The sequence below is a fragment of the Urtica dioica genome, chromosome 5, assembly GCF_054948205.1.
Source record: "Urtica dioica subsp. dioica isolate 48M chromosome 5, U.dioica_male_clone48M_v1_H2, whole genome shotgun sequence".
NCBI classification, from domain to species: Eukaryota; Viridiplantae; Streptophyta; class Magnoliopsida; order Rosales; family Urticaceae; genus Urtica; species Urtica dioica.
In genome coordinates this window covers 7398883-7418929 of record NC_142760.1, presented here as the reverse complement: position 1 = coordinate 7418929, position 20047 = coordinate 7398883, and positions in this window count along the sequence as shown.

The following is a 20047-nucleotide window of genomic DNA, read 5'->3' as shown; positions in this document are numbered from 1 at the left end:
TTTTTACACAACTTACATCCTGGTTGATGCCAACAACACTTCTCCTCTCTCGAGAACTCTCTCTCGCCCTCTTGTGACATTTCCAAGAGCGCGCACTCCTCCTCCCTCGGCTCAGAAAGTCAAGGACCCCCCTCCACGAGAGGGAGCGCGCTTCTCTTCTGCGACCCGAGCCTCTGCAGTACATACTGCCCTCCTGCTTCTTGGCCCTTGAGCTAGAACTCCGAACTACGAGCACGCGACCCCTCTAAAGCCTTCACTAGAAGCTACGAGCTGGGTCCTACTCTAAAGCCTTGGATTCACAAAGCCTCCGAGCCCAAGATAGCCTCCCCACACAAATTGAACTACGTTCTGACCTGATCCCTACTAAAGGGTACGTAGGCAGCCAACCTTTGGCACGGTCACATCCCCCCCAAAACACACCTCAGGGTTTAGAGGGTGCAGCTCGGTCTACGGGCTCCCGTTTTTGGCCCAGGTGCGATCACTTGGTCCGGCCTTGGATCGAACCGCCCGAGGTATTTAATCATTGTTCATTTTCGTGCGATAACATTTTGGCGCTAGAAGGAGGGGACTTCCCGACTTACACAGCCCGAAATCCCTTCTACAGTTCGACCCCTTTCTCCTCGACTAGAGAAAGACATGAGCGGTCAACCACCCGTTCGTTCTGAGGGTGTGAACAACCCTGAAAACGCAACCGCGGTGAAGAAATACTTCCTGCGCTCTCGAGCGCAAGGCGATGAGGAGTCTCTCAACGACGAAAGCCCCACTCCCTCGCCCCCTCCTCTTCAGGACAGTCGGGACGACCGCATCCTTGAGATGGAGGAGAAAATCCGCCAGCTGAAGATAGCCAATGCAAGGTACAACCGCCAACTGGCGGGTAAGGCTCCTGCATACGGCTCCCCCCATGGGGAATCTGAGGACCTCATGGACGAGGGACATGATTATGACCCCGACTATGAAGGCTTGGAAATTTCGGCGGACGTTGAGACTTCTCTCACCATGGACGGGGAACGCCCTGTTGAGATCGAAGCCAGTCCGTCGAAAACAAAAGCAATACCGGTCTCCTCTCAAGAAGAGACCTCCCGACGTTCAGCCCATGACCGACTCGGTCAAAGAGGCAATGTCAGGGAAGGTACAACAACTCGACGGGTACGACGCGTGGCTCGAAGCTCACACCCCTATACCACCGGGCCGGATCTTAGAGATCGACTGACCGCCCAACGGAACAACCGTGGCGAGGACCTCCGAGAGAGGTTGAGCGCTCGTAAGGGTCACAACCCTACGGCCCCAATCAATGGGGACCCTCGCACGGCTCAAGGGTCGAACGAAAGGCGACAGGTGACTCCTCCTGAACAAGGAGCGACCCCCAACACTGGCCTCGACGTCGTCACCATGATTCACAATCTTCGTAACGAGGTGCGTGACCTGCGTGAAGGCGGCTTGGCCGGTGATACATACGGGGTCGTGGAAGAACATTCCTCTCCCTTCACCGCCCAAATCTTTGCAAAGGTGTGCACGGGAAACTTCAAACTCCCGAATCTCCCTCCATACAATGGGAAATCTGATCCCACGTATCACATCCAACATTACGAGACTTGGATGACGATGCAGGGCGTCTCACCTGTGGCTCTATGCCAAGCTTTTAGTCTTACCCTCACCGGACCCGGTTTCGAGTGGTTTAAGAATCTAAGACCGGGGAGCGTCCAATCGTTCAAAGACCTGAAGGACATGTTCCTGGCACGATTTGCTACGTCCATGGTCCAAAAGAAGACCAAGATGTACTTATGGTTGATCAGGCAAGAGAATAACGAGTCCTTGAGAGTATCTCACTCGATTCACCACAGAATCAAACAAGGTCGACCGCTTTGACGATAGTGACGCGATTACAACCATCATCGAGGGCTTGCGCACTGGAGACTTCCTAAAGTCCGTCGTCGGCAGAGTCCCTTCTACGATGGCCGAGTTAATGAACCGAGCCAAAACCTTTATGGGGGTAGAAGATTACCTCGACGGCCGCAGGAGCAGCAACCAAATCTCCCGCCGTCGGGACGAGTCCGGCAACGAGCCTGACAATCCCCGTAAGAGGATAAACAAGGGAGGTCAAGCTTCCGATAGCCGACCCCCTACATCTCAAAAGCCGCGTCTCGCGAGCAATTTCAGAGACTACTCGGGTTACACTCCCTTGAACGCCCCGGTAGAGCAAATCTACGCTGTGGCGCGTGATAAGTTCGTCGCTCCGGCTCCAATAAGGGGCAACCCCGCGTCTCGCGACCGGTCCCGCTATTGCGAGTTCCACCGGGATTACGGTCACACGACCGCTCAGTGCTTCCATCTTAGGAAACAAATTGAGACGTTAATCCAGAAGGGAGAACTCAAAGAGTTTGTCCTTCGCTTGGTAGGAGCGGCAGCCCCCACCGACAACAGGCCACATCCTGAAAAAGGTGGAGGGACCAACCCAAACACCGACCGCACGGCGGTCGCAGCTACGGCTGATGCGCAACTCCACGTCGTCACCACCATACTAGGTGACTTGCAAGACGGGGACTCGGCCCGGCAAAGGAAAAAGCTCCTCAGAGCTGCCTCCCATGAAGGCCTTGCCGGGCAGGTTAACCTCACCTACGAGGAACCTCCGTCCGTACCTTACGAGACGATACAATTCACCAACGAAGAGGCCAAGAGAGTTGTGCACTCGCACAATGACGCTATAGTCCTTAAGGCCCAGGTGGCCAACAACTTGGTAAAAAGAGTTCTTATTGATAACGGCAGCGCGACCGCTATAATTTATAAGACCACCCTCGAGCGCATGAAGCTCGGGGGGCTCCGCCCTGTCCCAACTCAGACACCCCTGTTTGGGTTCACAGGAGAAAAGGTCATGACTGAAGGAATCATTGATTTATCAGTCACCTTCGGAACTGCCGGAGGCATCGAAGTCGTTCACATGGTCCCCTTTCTTGTGGTCGACCAGGAGTCGCCCTACAATGTTATAATTGGGCGACACACGTTGAACAGACTAAGGGCTATCACGTCCACGTATCACCTGCTAGTGAAATTCCCCACCGAAGAGGGAATTGGCATCATGGCCGGTGATCAAACCCAAGCGAGGATATGCTACGTCCAAGGCGTGGACGGCAAGCCCGCTGAAAAAAGGGTTAACACGATCTACCAACTGGAAGACGACTACCCGTGTGATCAAAAAGACGCACGGCAACTCGGAGAATTAGACCCCCGCGACGATATCGAGAGGTTGAAAGTTGACACCCCCGATGATCTCACTTCGATCATTCTCGACGAAGCTAAACCTGACCAGGTAGTAAAGATCGGTGCACAACTCCCTCTCGCCATCAAAACTCAACTCGCGTCCTTCCTTCGGGAGTTAAAGGATGTCTTTGCATGGACACATGCAGACATGCCCGGCATACACCCCGATGTGATTGTGCACCGATTGAATGACGAGAAAACCATCGCTGAAAAGGTACAAGCTAGACGTACGTTCAACCCCGAACGGTACCTAGCAATAAACGAGGAAGTCGAAAAACTTCTCTCCGCTGGTTTCATCCGAGAAGCCAAGTACCCAAAGTGGGTGGCCAATGTGGTCATGGTCAAAAAGCCCAACGGGAAGTGGCGCATTTGCATAGATTACAAAGATCTCAACAAAGCCTGCACGAAGGATTGCTTTCCACTCCCACGCATCGAACAACTGGTCGACGCCACGGCAGGACATGAACTCCTAAGTTTCATGGACGCCTACTCGGGCTATAACCAGATACGAATGCACGAGCCCGATCAGATCAAGACAACCTTTGTCACTGATCGCGGCCTCTACTGCTACAAGGTCATGCCTTTCGGCCTTAAGAATGCAAGAGCTACTTACCAACGTTTGGTAAACCGGATCTTTGCTGACCTAATCGACAAGACCATGGAAGTATACGTGGACGACATGCTCGTTAAAAGCCTGTTGGCTACCAACCACGTAGACAACCTGAGGGAGATGTTCTTAATCCTCCGCCGGTACAAAATGAAGCTCAACCCCAACAAATGTGTGTTCGGGGTCGAGTCCGGGAAGTTCCTAGGCTACATAGTTAGCCGTCGAGGTATCGAAGCGAACCCCGAGAAAATCAAGGCCCTCCTTGACATGAAATCCCCGCGACGTGTCAAGGAAGTCCAAAGTCTGACCGGTCGGATTGCCGCCCTAGCGCGTTTTGTGGCCAGAGCAACAGACAAATGTCAACCGTTCTTCAAAGCAATTAAGAAGACGGACGGCTTTGAATGGACGGACGAGTGCGAAAAGGCCTTCCAAGAAATGAAGGCCTACTTCGGGAAACCTCCGTTCCTCTCCAAGCCAAAAGAAGGCGAGACGCTTTACATCTACCTCGCCGTCACCGAACGGGCTGTGAGCGCTGTGCTGATCCGTGAAGAAAATAGGGCTCAATGGCCCATCTTCTACATAAGCAAAGCCCTACTTGACGCCGAAACGCGTTATACAGAGATAGAGAAGCTCTCTCTTGCTCTCCTCGTAGCCGCCAAAAAGCTACGCCCATACTTCCAGGCTCACCCAATCGTTGTCCGGACCGGGCACCCAATCGGTAAGGCTCTTCAAAAGGGAACATCGACTCGCATGGCGATTTGTTCCCAAGAATTGAGCGAGTACGGGATTGAGTTTCATCCGCGCCCGGCAATAAAGGCTCAAGCCTTAGCTGATTTCATGGCAGAATTCTCCTACACTCCCGACATGGGAAGAGCAGAAGACAGCTCGACCGACAACTTGTCGGCTCGAAAGAGAAAGGTCGACCCTACGGGTCCCATCTGGGAACTACACGTGGACGGAGCATCTAATGCCCAAGGAGCAGGTGCCGGCGTGATTCTGACAAACCCCGACCGGGAAAAGTTACGCTACGCCCTCCACTACGGATTCCAGGCCTCCAACAATGAGGCCGAGTACGAAGCCCTCATCGTAGGTCTAGAGCTCGCTCAGAAGCTCGACGTATAGAATTTACGAATACACTGTGACTCGCAGTTAATCGTAAATCAGGTTAATGGCGACTACGTTGCCAAAGAACCTAACATGATCGCCTACTTGGCAAAGGCAAATGCCAAGCTAGATGCCTTCTCCTGGTTCGAGATCGTCCAGATCCCACGAGAAGAGAACTCCGAGGCTGACGCCTTAGCTCGCCTCGGATCCGGTATCGCCGAAGACGGGTTGGGAACCATCCCAATCGAGTCTCTCTCGCGACCATCCGTCTCACGTGACGAGGTAGGAACGATTGAGAGCGCCGCTCATCCAACTTGGATGACCCCGCTTACAGACTTCTTGCGAATAGGGGTACTTCCCGAAGACCGCAAAGAAGCCGAAAGGCTAAAAGCCCTCTCATCCAAATACGTGTTGAGAGGCGAAACCTTATACAAGCACGGGTATTCAACCCCGCTGCTCCGATGTCTCAACAGCGTCGAGTCGACCAAGGTCCTCCGCGAGATCCACGAAGGCCTCTGCGGAAACCACGCCGCTGGAAGGTACCTCGCGCTCAAAGCGCTTCGACAAGGCTATTTCTGGCCAACGATGAAAAAAGACGCTTACGACTGGGCGAGAAAGTGCGACAAGTGTCAACGTTTTTCCAACGTTCCACGACAGCCGCCATCTCCCCTAAGTAGCATCGTTGTTCCATGCCCCTTCGCAAAATGGGGCGTAGATATTATCGGCAAGCTTCCCAAAGCTCTGAGACAATACGAATACGCCATCGTCGCTATCGACTACTTCACCAAGTGGGTCGAAGCCGAGCCTCTGGCCAGGATCACTGAGGCCAACACTACGAACTTCATCTGGAAGTCCATAATATGTCGCCACGGCATCCCCGCGTCAATCGTGACCGATAACGGCGCGCAGTTCGACAACGCGAGGGTTAGAGAGATCTGCGCCCAACTAGGGATAAGCAAGACATTCTTATCCCCGCGACATCCACAAGCTAATGGCCAAGTGGAAGCCGTCAACAAGACGATTAAGAGCAACCTCAAGAAAAAGCTCGAAGCCAAAAAAGGAGCCTGGGCTGAAGAACTGCCTTTCATCCTATGGACCTATCGAACGACTGTTCGAAACGCCACCAGAGAGACCCCCTTCTCCCTAGCTTTTGGGGTTGAAGCGGTGGTCCCCGTGGAATTAGAAGTCCCCACCTATCGGGTTGACACTTTCGACGAAAAAGAAAATGAGGAAGCCATGCGCCTCGAACTGAATCTAATCGACGAGAAAAGATCCGAGGCTCTCACCAGACTCAGCTGCACAAAAACGAAAGGTCGAGAGATACTACAACGCCAAAGTCAAAAGGCGGATCTTCGCCGTCAGTAGCCTTGTACTCAGACGCGTGTTCCAGAACATCCAAGTGCAAGGCGCCGGAGTCCTAGGCCCAAATTGGGAAGGACCGTATAGAGTCCGACAAGTCATACACGACGGGACCTACTACATCGAGCACATGGACGGAACTCCAATCCGGCACCCGTGGAACGCCGAACACTTGAGGCAGTACCACCAGTGATCAAGTCCCCCCCATTATTGCTCTGTTTTCCCTTATTCAATAAAGGCCTATGTGCCACTGTCCAAGGATGTTACATGTTAGCAAAAATAAATAAAAAATCAAGTTTGCGGTCTCTATTACCCACTTTAAAAAACAAAAAAAAAGTTTTTAGTCATCATGGCACGGCCTGTAAACTAAAAACTTGGGGGGCTAAGGGGTCCTACGGCGTACAAGAATTCAAAAAAAAAAGGGTAACTCGGCGAGCTTGGTCGCTTACCAGAGCAAGCTCAACGAGGCCAGCATCGAGTCGAGCTCGCTCCTCAAGCCCAGTCCGCTCCTCAAGTCGAGTTCGCTCCTTGGGTCGAGCTCAAGTTCGCTCTTTGAGTCGAGCTCGCTCCTGCAGTCGAGCTCGCTCCTCGAGCCCAGTCCGTTCCTCAAGTCGAGTTCGCTCCTTGGGTCGAGCTCAAATTCGCTCTTTGAGTCGAGCTCGCTCCTCCAGTCGAGCTCGCTCATCAAGTCGAGTTCGCTCCTTGAGTCGAGCTCAAGTTCGCTCTTCGAGTCGAGCTCGCTCCTCCAGTCGAGCTCGCTCCACGAGCTCAAGTTCGCTCCTCAAGTCGAGTCCGCTCCTTGAGTCGAGCTTAAGTTCGCTCTTCGAGTCGAGCTCGCTCCTCCAGTGGAGCTCGCTCCTGGAGCTCAAGTCCGCTCCTCAAGTCGAGTTCGCTCCTTGAGTAGAGCTCAAGTTCGCTCTTCGAGTCGAGCTCGCTCCTCCAGTCGAGCTCGCTCCTCGAGCTAAAGTTCGCTCCTCAAGTCGAGTTCGCTCCTTGAGTAAAGCTCAAGTTCGCTCTTTGAGTCGAGCTCGCTCCTCCAATCGAGCTCGCTCTTCGAGCACAAGTTCACTCCTCAAGTCGAGATTCGCTCCTTGAGTCGAGCTCAAGTTCGCTCTTTGAGTCGAGCTCGCTCCTCTAGTCGAGCTCGCTCCTCGAGCCCAGTCCGCTCCTTAAGTCGAGTTCGCTCCTTGGGTCGAGCTCAAGTTCACTCTTTGAGTCGAACTCGCTCCTCCAGTCGAGCTCGCTCCTCGAGTGCAAGTTCGCTCCTCAAGTCGAGTTCGCTCCTTGAGTCAAGCTCAAGTTCGCTCTTCGAGTCGAGCTCGCTCCTCCAGCCGAGCTCGCTCCTCGAGCGCAAGTTCGCTCCTCAAGTCGAGTTCGCTCCTTGAGTCGAGCTCAAGTTCGCTCTTCAAGTCGAGCTCGCTCCTCCAGTCGAGCTCGCTCCTCGAGCTCAGTTCGCTCCTCAAGTCGAGTTTGCTCCTTGAGTCGAGCTCAAGTTCGCTCTTCAAGTCGAGCTCGCTCCTCCAGTCGAGCTCGCTCCTCGAGCTCAAGTTCGCTCCTCAAGTCGAGTTCGCTCCTTGAGTCGAGCTCAAGTTCGCTCTTCGAGTCGAGCTCGCTCCTCTAGCTTAAGTTCGCTCCTCAAGTCGAGTTCGCTCCTTGAGTCGAGCTCAAGTTCGCTCTTTGAGTCGAGCTCGCTCCTCCAGTCGAGCTCGCTCCTCGAGCTCAAGTTCGCTCCTCAAGTCAAGTTCGCTCCTTGAGTCGAGCTCAAGTTCGCTCTTCGAGTCGAGCTCGCTCCTCCAGTCGAGGTCGCTCCTCGAGCTCAAGTTCACTCCTCAAGTCGAGTTCGCTCCTTCAGTCGAGCTCAAGTTCGCTCTTCGAGTCAAGCTCGCTCCTCCAGCTTAAGTTCGCTCCTCAAGTCGAGTTCGCTCCTTGAGTCGAGCTCAAGTTCGCTCTTTGAGTCGAGCTCGCTCCTCCAGTCGAGCTTGCTCCTCGAGCGCAAGTTCGTTCCTCAAGTCGAGTTCGCTCCTTGAGTCGAGCTCAAGTTCGCTCTTCGAGTCGAGCTCGCTCCTCCAGTCGAGCTCGCTCCTCGAGCTCAAGTTCGCTCCTCAAGTCGAGTTCGCTCCTTGAGTCGAGCTCAAGTTCGCTCTTCGAGTCGAGCTCGTTCCTCCAGTCAAGCTCGCTCCTCGAGCTCAAGTTCGCTCCTCAAGTCATGTTCGCTCCTTGAGTCGAGCTCAAGTTCGCTCTTCAAGTCGAGCTCGCTCCTCCAGTCGAGCTCGCTCCTCGAGCTCAGTTTGCTCCTCAAGTCGAGTTTGCTCCTTGAGTCGAGCTCAAGTTCGCTCTTCGAGTCGAGCTCGCTCCTCCAGTCGAGCTCGCTCCTCGAGCTCAAGTTCGCTCCTCAAGTTAAGTTCGCTCCTTGAGTCGAGCTCAAGTCCGCTCTTCGTGTCGAGCTCGCTCCTCCAGTCGAGCTCGCTCCTCGAGCTCAAGTTCGCTCCTCAAGTCGAGTTCGCTCCTTGAGTCGAGCTCAAGTCCGCTCTTCGTGTCGAGCTCGCTCCTCCAGTCGAGCTCGCTCCTCGAGCTCAAGTTCGCTCCTCAAGTCGAGTTCGCTCCTTGAGTCGAGCTCAAGTTCGCTCTTCGAGTTGAGCTCGCTCCTCCAGTCGAGCTCGCTCCTAGAGCTTAAGTTCGCTCCTCAAGTCGAGTTCGCTCCTTGAATCTAGCTCAAGTTCGCTCCTCAAGTCGAGTTCGCTCCTTGAGTCGAGCTCAAGTTCGCTCTTCGAGTCGAGTTCGCTCCTTGAGTCGAGCTCAAGTTCTCTCTTCGAGTCGAGCTCGCTCCTCCAGTCGAGCTCGCTCCTCGAGCTCAAGTTCGCCCGTCGAGTCGAGCTCGCCCCTCAAATCGAGCTCGCTTCTTAAGTCTAGCTCGCTCCTCGAATTGAGCTCGCCCTTGAGTCAAGCCCCGAGTCTACGAGTCGATTGATACTCCTCGTGTCGACTCTTCAAAAAAAAAAGACGCCGGCCTAACCCGGCGCGACCGCTTTCGCTCACCCCAGGGTGAACGGGCCCAAAAGACGTCCGGCTAACTCGACGCACAAGGCCTAAGTCCTCCACGGGGGCACAAACTTAGGAAGGTCGGACCCCGACGGCCCTTCATGCATACGGGTTCGAGTAAAACGTCGGCCTTCCCGACGTGCCGTAAGACGCGTAAAGGCGCAGGTGAAAGACGTCTTCCGAGACGCATGTAAGTTGCGTAAAGGCGCTGCCTCAAATCCGAAAAGGCCAAATTTGAGCCAAACTAAGGTTCGCTAGCCTTAGGGCACGAACACCGAAAGACGCCGGCCTAACCCGGCGCATGTGGTTTGAGTAAAAGATGCCGGCCTAACCCGGCGCAACCGCGTTCGCTCACTCCAGGGTGAGCGAGCCCAAAAGACGTCGGCCTAACCCGACGCATCCGCGTTTGCTCACTCCAGGGTGAGCGAGCCCAAAAAGACGTCGGCCTAACCCGATGCACCCGCGTTCGCTCACTCTAGGGTGAGCGGGCCCCAAAAAAAAGACGCCGGCCTAACTCGGCGCACCTATGTTCCGACACTCAAGGGTGCGAACACCTAAAAAGACGCCGGCCTAACCCGGCGCACCTATGTTCCGACGCTTAAGGGCGCGAACACCTAAAAAGACGCCGGCCTAACCCGGCGCACCTATGTCCCGACGCTCAAGGGCGCGAACACCGAAAAAGACGCCGGCCTAACCCGGCGCACCTATGTTCCGACGCTCCAGGGCGCGAACACTAAAAAGACGTCGGCCTAAACCCGACGCAAAGCGCGTTCGCTTGCTTCAGGGCACGAACCCAAAGGCCCCGGCTTAAACCGGCGAGCTCGGTCGCTCAAACAGCGCGAGCTCAAAGACGCCAGCCTAACCCGGCGAGCTCGGTCGCTCAAGCAGCGCAAACTCGAAAACACCGGCCTAACCCGGCGAGCTCGGTTGCTCAAACAGCGCGAGCTCGAAAACGCCGGCCTAACCCGGCGAGCTCGGTCGCTTAAAAGCACGGGCTCCAAAAGACGCCGGCCCAACCTGGCGCGACTTACTCGTCCAGTCGCCAATGGCACAGATGCAAAGCCCCCGGGGACTACCCGGCACGACCTCTTCGATCGCCGAAAGGCGCGAAGCAAAGTCACTGGGCCACGATAAGCCCACAAAGAAGGCACATGCGAGTAAAAAAGCGCTCGAAAAATGAGATATGCATTCAACATGAAAGCAACAAAAGTGTCTCATAAATAAAAAGAGCCAAGGCTCTTATAAACACGTGCTGAACGAAAAGTGCGTAAAAAAATAAATAAAATCCTAGAAATAGGAAGAAAAAGCAAAGCGCTAAACATGCGCTGTAAAAAAAAAAAGAAAAAAAAAAGCCACTCGGCTCAAGGAGCACCCTCGTCCAACAAAGGGAACAAGGTGTCGAAGAAGTCGAAATTGACCCCCCGAGCCTCGTTCTCGGCCGCGGTCGCGTCTCGACATTCCACCGCTCCGACACGACGGGCTTCCTCGGTCCCTATGTCGTAGTCATCCTGCAAGTCGGACGCTCTCCGCTCCGCTTCAGCAATCCGGGACGAGAGTCGAGCGTTTTCCTTCGCTAGAGAGTCGCGCTCGCGCTCCGCCCTAACTCGCGCCGCCTCGCTCGAAGTAAGCTGGTGGTGCGACGTCTCTAAGGCGTCGGATCGAGAGTCCAACTGCCTCCGAAGGTCGGTAACCTCAGTGCGAAAAATCTCCACTGATCGGGTTGCCACCTCGCAAGCTCGCCGCTCTTCGGTGAGCCGCCCGCCATCTTGGCCACTGACAGTTGGGCTCCGTCGCGCTGGCCTTGTGCGATCTGGAGTTCCACCCTGGCCTCATGGAGCTGGTCTCGAAGCGTCTCGGTCTCCGCCCCTGGGTGCGAACCTCGCTCGACCTGAGCCAACCTAGCCTTCGTCCGGGCGAGCTCCTCCTGGGATGCCCCTAAGCGCCGGATGAAGTCATGCAAAATCCTGTCGCTTCGCACGGCCCTTGCATACGCCTGCGACGACAAAGAAGCAAAGGTTAAAACTAAAAACCTACGCTTACAATAAAAGCAGAAGTACTGACCCTCTGAGCGTCGGTAACACCCGCCTGGAAGAAGGCGATGTCACCCTTCGACACCACGCCCTTCCACCAGGATAGTGGGGATCCCTCGAGGTGGCGAAAACAGTCCCCTTGGGCCTCTATCACCTCCAGCTCCACCACCGAGTTCGCCTTCTTGGGTTCGGAACGCTCATCGGGAGGTACCGATGTCGAAGCCCTCTTCAAAGAAGCCCGAGACTCCGGTTCGACTAGACCGGCGGGCTCGACGAGCTCGCCCTTTGCCTTGCGGTCAGCAACCCTAGAGCGAATCTCCGCCATTGACTCGGGGTCCCGAGTAGCAAGGGTCTGCCTCCTAGCTCGCCTCATCGCAGCTACACAAAACAAAGTGACAAAGGTCAGGTTCCTGTCAAAACAACAAGTTTTGCAAAACCATAAAGATACCTCGGGAAGCAGGAGCGGCTGATTGAGCCACGGGACTCGGGGGCCTGCTCGCCCGGAGCGCCTCCTCGGTGCCCGGAGCAAAGGGCGGGAACCACCCGGTGAGCGCCATCAGCTCGGGAGAACGGAACCGCTCGCCAGCCTTGCGGGCTTCCGACATCCCCGATATTTCTCTCACAAAGGGGAGCTCCGCTGCCCCCTCGTCCGCTGGAAAGTCGGTCATGCGGCCGAAGTGAAGGGGCGCCTCGCCAAAAGCGTCCGAGGTGACCCATACCCACGCTCGGTGGCTAGGCGGGTCACAATCTTCGACCAGCCTCACGTTGCCCCGGGCACGGGCCATATGGAATCCCGGCTGCCCCGGCGCCGGGAAGACGGCGACCAGGTTACGGAAGTCATCCACGGTCATGGCATGCTGCGTCTGGCAGTGCCACTCTATGAAGCATGTGGCCAACAGGCGATAGAACGCCGGGCTCATCTGACATGCATGGACCCCGAGCCGGGTCAAGATCTGCTGGACGATCGCGGGGAACGGGAGACGCAACCCGCAGACAAGACTCCCGATCGTCACGGCCGCATACCCGTCCCTGGGGCGGGAGGGCCTGTCCTCGGGGGCAGGTCTAAGCAACCCCACCAAGGGAGGGATGTTATACCCCTCCCGAAGCGTGCCGAAGACTCGGGAAGTGAGCGTGCTCGCAGCGTCGATTCCCTTGCAGTCTAAGCCGACGGGGGCAACAGAGTCGCCTACTCCGTACATACGAGTCCTCTCCAGCGATCGGGCGTAGGTGTAACCCGAAGCCTCCACGGACTCCAGGGCCGGCCATACCGTCGCCAACACCTCGCCATCATGTTTCTCCTCACCCCTCGGGGGAGGAACCTCCGAGTCCTCCTCAGGAGCCTCCGAGCCCGACCCTTGGGGATCATCGGAGTAAATCTCGTCCAAGAAAGACTCGGACGGCACAATCGCAAGCTCGACACCCGAGGCGTCCAAGTTAGACGCCCAGGGGAGCTCGGCACTCACCACCGCTTCACCCCGCTGCTTGAGCAGGGGGGCGTCAAAGGACGCCTCGTGGGAGACTAGGTTGATCACCAACCTTGACAAACGCGGGCCCTCGGGCCCCTCGTCCTCCCCTTCGGGGCCGCACCTGGTAGGTGGGCCGCTCCTGGGCCCCGCCAGCTCGGCGATCGCCGCGGCATCGGTCTCCAACTCCGCGAGCCATTGGTCGGCCGCGCCAGAGTCTTCCTCGACGAAGATGGGAATCCCGTCGAGCTCCTCAAAGGGACCCTTGGCCGCCCTCCCGAGATTTGGGAGAGGGCAGGTAGGGTCGACCTCGGGATCATCAACACGGGGAACAAGCTCACTCCCCATCAAGAAAAAGAAAAGAAAAAAAAGAGAAGGTCAACTGCCCGGGGGAAATTTCAAAGTCAAAAGAACTTTTCCGATCACCCGCAGGCCGCCAGTATGAACAAAAGAGAGCGGGAGCTCTCCTATTTATATAGAGGAAGGAGCAAACCCTACTCATCCCCCCTGCGCGCGCGACACAAGGCCCGGCCCGCGGGCCGGCCTCGCGCGCGTGCCAGTCCCCCAGCGCCAGGCCGCGCACGGGTCTTGCGACCCGACCGGCCCGGTCCGGCCCCCAGGGGTCCGACCACAAGAGATATGCGTGCGGACGATCACATGTGATCGAAGGTAAAAATACCTCAACGCCCTTCTCTTTTCTAAAAGTTCACGACTTACGTCCCGTAAGCCGTAAACTTGGGGGGCTAATGTTACCGGTCCTTTTCGGAACACCAGAAATTCAAAACAATTCGATGCCGGCCGGGCTTTGCCGGCCGGAAGCCCAACGGGCCCCGGCCCACCAGGCCCGAACGCCCCGACGCGCCCACGGCCCGGCACGGATCGTCAAGCTCTTGCTTCAACGTGGCTATACAGTCAAAGCCTCTGTTCGCGACCCAAGTAATTGCTTTTCCTTTTTTCTTTTTTGTGATTATTCAAGAAAATTAATATGTGGCTGTGAAATGTGTATATTGCTTTTTAGATTCTGGGTTCTATTTTATTTGGTTGTTTTGTCATTTGTGTGCTGCTCATGAGTATATCATACACCACACTAAACCCTTTAGATTTGGCACTAATTAAAAAACCCATGAATCTAAATCAAGACCCAACATTTTGCTTGGAATCGTAGTCTAATCTAAAAGAAATTGTGGACAATAATCTAAAACAGATGATCCGAAGAAAACCCATCACTTGATGTCACTTGAAGGAGCTAAAGAGAGGCTTCAACTGTTCAAAACTGACTTATTGGAAGAAGGCTCTTTTGACTCTCTCATTCATGGCTGTCAGTGCATTTTTCACACCGCCTCTCCGATTATTTTCTCAGTCGCAAACCCACAGGTTTGGCTCGGTAGAGGATTATTATCATTAATTTGCACAATGTCCATTTCTATTTTGTCTTCTATTTGTGTGGTTGAAATCATTACTGATAATATTTCAAGGAGAGCTAATAGGCCCGACTCTGAAAGGAACGCTTAACATTCTCAAATCGGTCGCGAAAATATTGTCAATGGTGCCCACAAGAAGAGTTGTAGCCTTTATATTGTACATTTGATGTAATAAAGTCTCATGAAGACTCTTGCTTGTAATTTCTTATTCATTAATAAAAAGTTGAAACGTTCATTCATTCCTCCTTGTCTGTTTGAAGCTTTATGATAAAACATTAGTCCTTAGTCCATAAACAAACTAAACAACTTACAAAGAGACAAATGTAGATTTGCATGAATAAACTCTTAGTAGTTTGCTTAAAACGATATATTCGCAATCTAAGGGTCAAAGGACTATTGACCTCAGTATGATTGTTAGAAGAATCTAAGATGTCTGGTTATGAGGCATTGAGAGTTGGAGACTCTATAGTTCTTTTAGGTATCTTCCGAAGGTACTGAATTGACCAGTGCACTTCTAGAGACAAGATAAGAACAAACCATTTAACCTCTTATGTCTCGAAGTCACTACGTCTGAATTGCATCGTGCTTACCTTAATCCTGAAATGAGACATGTCATTTCACACCTTACGTATTCTCATTTGAGAAAGTCAGAGTTCGGACTCACTATGTGATTCCGAACAAGGCCTATTGGTGAAATACTAAGTTGTGAGAATGTCATGAGTAACTTTGTGAAGTTCTCATAGATATGGAATTCGTGTACAAGATTGCTGAAATGCAATGTATATCACCTCATGCTTTGTTCCTTGGAATGTTTATAAATGAACTGGCCAGTGTCCAAATTGAGTCTTGACTCCTTTGGATGAAACAATGTGACTTGTTAGCTCCTCGTCAATACATTGTTTCTAACTTATTCACAAGCTACAAAGCAGTTGAGGAAATAACAGCTAGAAGGGTAAAATGGTAATTTTGTAAATCCCGACTAGCTGATGATATTCATGAAGGGTGAACATAGATAATATTCAGTGGATCCGCTCATCATAATTTGGTTGAATTTTTTAGTAGAAAATAAATTCATTTGAACCGAGAGATTTTGAATGTCAACTCTTTAGTTGAGTCAGTTGGCATTAAGCTAAACTTGGAAAAGGTTTGTGAACTTTTGAGTCCAAGTGTTTAGCTCAAGCTTTGTTCATTTGGATCCATGAGGTCACTGTCACGAATCACATCGAGTAGGAATAGTTAAACTAGAAGCTAAGTCAAAACAAAAACGAGACAAGTTTTAAGAAAATTGTCAAAAGGGTATTTTTGTCCTTTTGGACATATGATTAAATGAATGTCAATAAATTTTTTTGACAAGGTCATTTGATGCCTTAATGTCACTCGGCCAAATTAGATTAATTGGACCTTGTGGATTAATTTCATTTCATAAGAATTTTATTGAAAATTATTAATGGGCCTTTCTCATGTTGTCATGAACAAATGAAGAAGCTTCTAGAAGCTCCTTCTAGAGTGAAATATGCGCCCAACATACCCAAAGAAAGAGAGAATATTTTGTGCATGAATGTATGAAGATACTTGCCAAAAGAAAAAGAGGAAACAAATTTCCTCAAAGAGGCAAGAGGGAATTCGGCCACATGGGTCAATGGAGAAGCAAATAAAAGAGGAAACAAATCCAAGGACTTGCTTGGATCCTCTTGGGCGTGTGCCTCATGAAAGAAAAGGGGAAATTGGCTCATGAATATGTCATATTCTATAGAAGAGGAAACTACCTTATTGTAGGTGAAACCTCTCCTATAAATAGGAGCCTCATTCCACACATTCCATTCATCCAAAGTTTTAGAGATTGAGAGCTTCTCTCTCTAGACTTGGCCGCCCCTCTCTTCTCTCTCTCTATTCAATTTTGTTTTTATTGTTTTGGCACCTAGGTCCTCATTTGACCTAGTGTTTAGCTCTGCAACTTCAATTCTCGTTCTTAAGTCGTAGTGTTTAAAAAGTGCCCACACACTAATTCCTTTTCTCTCGAGTGATTTAGTAATAGAAACTTTCGTGGTTGCTCGAGTTGCCAAGGAAAGAAGAGAGACGTGCTGCGAGGGGAGACGAACGTTGCAACCTTTTCCAAAAGCTTCTCAACGTTCAAGCTTCGAAAAAGGTTAGTAATCTTTTATGCTCATATTAGTTTTTATTTACATGTGTTTGCTCTTTGTCTAGGTTAGTAAAAACTGTTTTACTTGTAAAACAAAATTTTTAAAATTCCGCCGCTTACCGAAGCGTTAAACTTTTTCTTAAACCCTAGATCAATTCCAACAGAAAAATCCATCGATAAAGAGAGTGCTCTTAACGTCTTCTCTAGCTACGATTGCAGTCAATGGAAGGCCATTGTCCCCGAAAACGACGGTCGATGAGTCTTGTGGTGCATTGCTCGTCTAAGTAGTCATTGTATCCTGGGAGGCTTTCGCTCAAGAAATGCAGCACCCGTGAGAGAGCGATAAAAAGCTTCAAGGAAACCGTCAAACGGGCCTAGAAAATTTCCTTCCGACTTCCTTTTTCATTTCCTCTTCCGGTTTATATATTTTACATTTTCTTGCTTCTGTCTTTATTTTTGTATCAATATTTTATAATATTGCTAACAATCTTGAAGCTTTTTTTTTTTATCTAAAGACAGCCTATGAGGAAGAGAAGAATATTTTTTAATGTTGTTTCTTTTCCGGTTTTGGTTTTTAAAGGTTACTAATTTTCTTGATTTCTTTTTGTAGAAAATGACCGTGAACGACACGAGTAACTTGAATGCTAAGGGGAGCCTCACCGAAAATTCCTCCGCGGTGAACACCCCGACCCACTTGATGGTTGGTCAAATTTCATTGACCTTGGGTCAAGACTCGATGGCAGCTATGGCTGGGAGCGGACCTGCGGGTCTTATCCAACCAATGGCTTCAATGGTCATGAATGGTTCAAGCGGTTCCGCGGCACATGTGCCATCATATCGGCCGTGAAGCCCGAGAAGTTCACGGGGTTGAACTTCAAGCGTTCGCAACAAAAGATGTTGTTCTACTTGACAACGTTCGGTCTTGCGTGGTTCTTGCAAGAAAGAAACCGATCGTGATGTGCTAATGGCATTTAGCGCATGGAGGGATTCCGACTACTTGTGTCGGAATTCCGTGATGAATAGTCTCAACGACTCGCTGTATAATGTGTATAGATCCAAATGCTCCTCCAAAAAACTTGCTGGATAACCATGGATTTAGAATGGTTTCAGAGTCTCAAAAACTTGTAATTTCTACAAATGGAATGTATGTGGGCAAGGGCTATGTCAAGAATGGCATGGTCAAAATGAATGTAATGGCCATCAAGGCCAAAGAAATGAATGAAAATAATTCTTCTGATCATATGATTGAGTCGTCTAATTTATGGCATGGTAGACTAGGTCATGTGAATTATGACACGTTGAGAAAATTGATTAATTCGGAGTGTATTCCAAAGTTTAATATTGACTCAAATAATAAATGTGAAATTTGTGTTGAAGCAAAGCTAACGAGAACATCCTTTCATAGTGTTGAAAGAAGTAATGAATCTCTCGACTTAATCCATACCTATTTATGTGATTTAAAGTTCATGCCAACAAGAGGTGGTAATAAATATTTTGTGACTTTCATTAAAAGCAAAGATGAGGCTATTGAGAAATATGCCATGTACAAATTGGAAGTTGAGAATCAACTTAATAAGAAGATTAAGAAAGTGCAAAGTGATCGAGGAGGTGAATATGTTGACCCGTTTGGTGCCTTTTGTGCTCAACATGGAATTATTCACGAAGTCACTCCACCTTATTCTCCTCAATCGAACGGTGTTGCCGAACGTAAGAATCGCACTCTCAAGGAGATGATAAACGCAATGTTGATAGGTTCTGGGTTACCCCAAGAAATGTTGGAGGAAGCAATCTTGTCTGCAAATTACCTTTTGAATAAGATACCCCGAAAAAAGGAGGATAAGTCTCCGTCTGAGTTATTTAAAGGAAGGAGACCTTCCTATAAATATTTGCGAATGTGGAGGTGTTTGGCCAAAGTAATGGGTCCTCCTCCAAAGAAAATGAAGATATGACCAAAAACTGTAGATTGTGTCTTTATTGGATATGCACAACATAGTAATGCATATCGATTCCTTGTGTATGAATCGAAAAACCCCGATATCCACAAACATTCAATTATGAAATCTTAAAATGCTACGTTCTTTGAACACATGTTTCCTTATAAGTCTAAGCAAGATGAACCTAGTTCATCAAACCAATTTCTTGACGATATTGAGGAAATAACTCAAGAAAATGATGACGAGTCGGAGGACGAGATAGAGTCCGAGGGACTTAGATGAAGCAAACGAGCAAGGGTAGAAAAATCATTCGGTTATGATTTTATGACCTATATGCTAGAGGCTCCATCTCAAACTTACAAGGAGGCTGTAAACTCCGTTGATAGTCACTTATGGAAAGATGCCATAAGAAGTGAGATAGAGTCTATCTTGCAAAATCATACTTAAGAGTTGGTTGATCTTCCTCCTGGAAGGAAAACACTTGGTTCAAGATGGATCTTCACGAGGAAGATGAAAGTCGATGGTACTATTGATAAGTACAAGTCAAGACTTGTAATCAAAGGATATAGACAACAAGAAGGGTTGGACTACTTTGATACATATTCTCCCATGACGAGAATAACATCCATAAGATTGATTATTGCATTTGCTGCATTACGAAATTTATAAATTCATCAAATTGATGTAAAAACTGATTTCCTTAATGGAGATCTCGAAGAAAAGATTTATATGACTCAACCCGAGGATTGTATTGCTCGTGGACAAGAAAGGAAAGCGTGTAAATTGCTAAAGCCACTTTATGGTCTTAAACAAGCCCCAAAGCAATGGCATGGGAAATTTGACAATATGATGATGTCAAATGGATTTAAAATCAACTAGTGTGATAAATGTATGTATATTAAATTCACTGATCACGGTTATGTGATTTTATGTTTATATGTTGATGACATGCTTATTGTGGGTAGCAATAATCGCATGGTTCATTCCACGAAAGATATCTTGAACTCAAGGTTCGATATGAAAGATTTAGGACTTGCCGATGATGTAATCTCGGGGATTAAGATTACTCGTTTGGATAATGGAATTATCATAGATTAATCATGTTGGAATAGATCTAGGATTACGAAAAGATTATCGCTTCTAGCAAGCGGTAGAATATAAAAATTTCTTTAGAACAAGTAAAACGATTTTACTACATAGACAAAGTGCATGAACATGTAATTTCTAAAATAAAAACTATTAAGAGTTTTCACTCGGTACCAACCTTGATTGAAGCTTGAGCATTGAGAAGCTTTCTAAAAGGTTGAATCGCTCGTCTCCCCACTAAGCATGTCTCCTTCAAGTCTTCTTAAATCTGAGCAACCACGAACGTTTCTATCACTAGAGTCTTTCGAGTTTGGTTAGGATTTATTTTGTGGGCACTTTTAAACACTATGACTCAAGAACTTGTCTTTGAGCCAAAGAGCTAAAACAAAACGCTAGGTCTAATGAGGACCTAGGTGCCAAAACAAACAAGCAAGAAGAGAGAGAGAGAGAGAGAGAGAGAGAGAGAGAGAGAGAGAGAGAGAGAGGTGGGAGAGGGGGAGGGGTCGACCAAGGCTAGAGAAAGAGGGTCCAAAAATTGCACTCTTTCACTGTGAATGAGGTGTGGTATTTAGAGGAGAAGGGTATGCCTTGAAAAAGAGTTTCCTCTTT